Source organism: Sander lucioperca, chromosome 2, assembly GCF_008315115.2.
Source record: "Sander lucioperca isolate FBNREF2018 chromosome 2, SLUC_FBN_1.2, whole genome shotgun sequence".
Taxonomy (NCBI): Eukaryota; Metazoa; Chordata; class Actinopteri; order Perciformes; family Percidae; genus Sander; species Sander lucioperca.
In genome coordinates this window covers 6396942-6400396 of record NC_050174.1, presented here as the reverse complement: position 1 = coordinate 6400396, position 3455 = coordinate 6396942, and positions in this window count along the sequence as shown.

The following is a 3455-nucleotide window of genomic DNA, read 5'->3' as shown; positions in this document are numbered from 1 at the left end:
GAGTCCTCAGATCTCCAGCTCGTGCCTTCTGCCTTCATGTCTGTTTTTATCCAGCAGACATCACACTTTGACTTTGACCATGAATAGTTAATCTGTCACGATTTTATGCGTAAACTTCGACCTGGATATGTCAAATATATATTTTGTGCTTAATGAGAGGGAGTTTTTAAATGTCAAGTTGCAGTTTAATTTACACAACTCAACTTGAATTGTCCCACATGGAACAATTTGAAATATATAATTCTTTATCGTTTATGAAATTCTACTCTTTCTGTCATTTTGATTTACAAAAAACAAAAATACCATGGCTGCTTAAAATTCTCGATTCTGATTGCCTGGGAGGTGTCCATTACTTTCTCGTAACCACACAGTATACAGTAACTAACACGTAATCAATGTGCCAATAATAAACTTAAGGTAAGGGCAACAGCCTCTGCTACTACAGTTAATAAACATATGACTTACAAAAGTGAAGAAGGCATCACTGTTAATTCAATATGTTCATTGCTTCTTATAAAAAAGATAACAGGATTATCTTAAAATTGTATCCATATGTTGCAATATTTGTATATTGTAACCTAGGGGTGACCCGTAAGGGTCCTTCACCATGTGCCAATGGATCCTGTAGGTATTATAATGATAATCTTAAATCTCTTCGTTTATGGGAAAATTAGCAAATTATATTTAAAAAAGTTTTAAATTTCCTTCATCTCCCCACCTAGGTCTCAGGTAACTGAGGCAAATCTGATATTTAAAGTATAATTTTTGGGGAATAGTCTGTAAGTCCAAAAAGTGAATGTATTTGCGGATGTCATTAAGGAGCCTATGGCTGGCAATGCTTTGGGAATGGACATAATACACAACTTCTCGCTAATGGTTGGATCATCTTCCCAAGCCATTCAGGGACAGCAGAGTCACCCGCTATCTGCTTTCATGACCTGACAACTCAAACAACAATGGTAACCACTAGGCCTACTTCACGTCTCCCTCTTGAATTACACATCTCCTCTTAGTTGCGAAAGCTCTTTTTTCCAACTTCCTTTTTTTTCTAGGTGGATCTTGTTTTTGTAGTACTTAATCATAAGCTTATCAAAATATATTACAGGTTCAGCAGATACTGTGTCTCAAATGGTTTGCTAACACTCAACTGCTATCATTTTCTTAGTTAGATGTACCTGACTTCTCAGATACATTTCCATAAAGATTAGATTTTCAGACCATCTATCATCTAAATTTCATTGAGGTTAAAATACCTTAAAACTGTGGCCGGGGTGGCTCAGTTGGTAGAGCAGGCGCACATATAGAGGTTTACTTCCCCCCTCTCTCTCCCCTTTCATGTCTTCATCTGTCCTGTGGAAATAAAGGCCTAAAATGACCCAAAAAAATCTTAAAAAAGAAAAGCAATAACCCATAGCTTTAAAGTCAGTCTTCAAAAAGAGTGTCAAAACACTCAAAATACATTGAACTTCTTGATGTGTCTTAACGTAAAGTGGCAATCCTTAAAGGACAATTCCAGCGTAAAACGAACCTAGGGGTTAATAACAGATGTATACCCACTCGATTGCTCTCTGGGACATGTTTTCATGCTAATCGAATGTGTTTGTAGCTTGAAATAAGCTAGCGCGGACGGCTGATTAGCTTACAACGCTAGTATTCGGGGCACAGGGAAAGTAAAAACAAATTGCTATTTATACCACTAAAAAGGCTCAAAATATCACCACACTTCAACGGTAGCATAATGAGGGTCCCTAAATGTTAACCGAAGCATTGAGAACATTGTAAGTGTAGCTACAGTTTATTAAAAAGATAGATTATAAAGACAGTCGCGTTCTCGTATACAGGCGGCCGCCGTCTTGGGAGCTACTGTCTTTCAGTCATAGAAATGAAAGCAATAAATAAAATCCATTTTATTTTGATGATTTCGGTTGATTTAGAATTTCCATGAGTGAAAACATGGAATTGTGCTGAGAGTTTAGCATTCTGGAGCAGAGAAAAATAATGCATCTCATTCTCTTTCTATGATCTGGGGTCTTGTTGTTGACATGAGCTTCAATTTTTCAGAATTGTGTGAATAGTTCCTTTTTGTGTTTACTCAGAAGATGTCACGCCAGACATCCAGTTAGCTAGTGACACATTTATTTAAATGAAAATCTTCCAGATTACAGCTTTAAATCAAATATTCTTTTTAGTAGCTTTTTTAAACATTTGCAGTGTCATTGTTGATCCAACGAATGTTGAATTTGGAGGGGATGCACTTTAGAATTCCCAGTGATGCTTTTCATTTCATCACCTGTTATTCTTGGATTAAATAGTTCAGGTGGAAACAGATAACTCACTCTGATACAACAACAAACTTCATCTGTATCTATTTGCTAGAATATATGTGACGTTTCTTTGACGTGATCTGTGGGTGTGTACTGTAAGACCCACTTTATCAGATTGTAAATGTTTGTTAGAAAAAAAAGGCTTTCCTGTTTATATTAACAAAATAAGGTCTGGTCTTTTTTTTAGTAAGGACAAGACATCTTTATGAAAGTCAAATTGAACTCATAATGAAACACCTTTGTTATATTAATTAGGTTTGTTTTGTCATGTAAACCTAGCCTGAGGAAAGGCCTTAAATTCTGTCCTTAATTACATAGTATGACACAAGAGTTTATTTTCCATTACATCCATCTGTTTCAATATAACCTTTTCATGTTCCAGTTGAACATTCTGTTGCTATAGCCACTGCACAATTTCACAGCAGTTTTATTGTTGATGTGTGACTTGTTAATGAAGTTGTTCTGCAAAAGTCTTACCAAGCTAGCCATTACACTAGCTGTCTGAGGTCTAGTGTTAGCTAATGCAAAAGTCCCTCCCCTTCCGGTGTCCCCCATTGGACCTTATTATGGAAAAAATATGTATGGTAGTCAACAGTGAGAGACACATGTTTTTTGGTCCTGTTTGAATTGTGCCTTGAATTACACATATGATGTTTATGAATTTAAAAGATCATCTTGCAAGTCAATAAAGTCACAGTTTGTATTGGTTTGTTGTTTTAGCATTTAGTTTTGTGTGAAACCGCTCAGTGAACTATAGGCCTACATCTCTCGTCTCGCACATTATACGTCACAACACACCAACACCAACACCAACACCAACAAGCACCTTTGACTTTATTTTTCAAGAACAAGGAAAAAGTATTAAAAGAAGTGAAAATCACTACAAGTCTGGTCATGGGAAGCGAAACAAGGAGCAAGACCCCTTGCCTGTGTGAGTACATCTCTATACAAAACACACAGGCATCGTCGCTTCAGGGAGAGATAAAGTTATGATGTCACCTATGTGACTTTTGGGTGTGTAGTCTTTCTAATTGCAATTTTCACAGTCTTACACAACAGCTTTACAACAAACTGCGACTTTCTTGACTTGCAAAATTATCTTTTAAATTGACATTTTAACATATGTTTAAT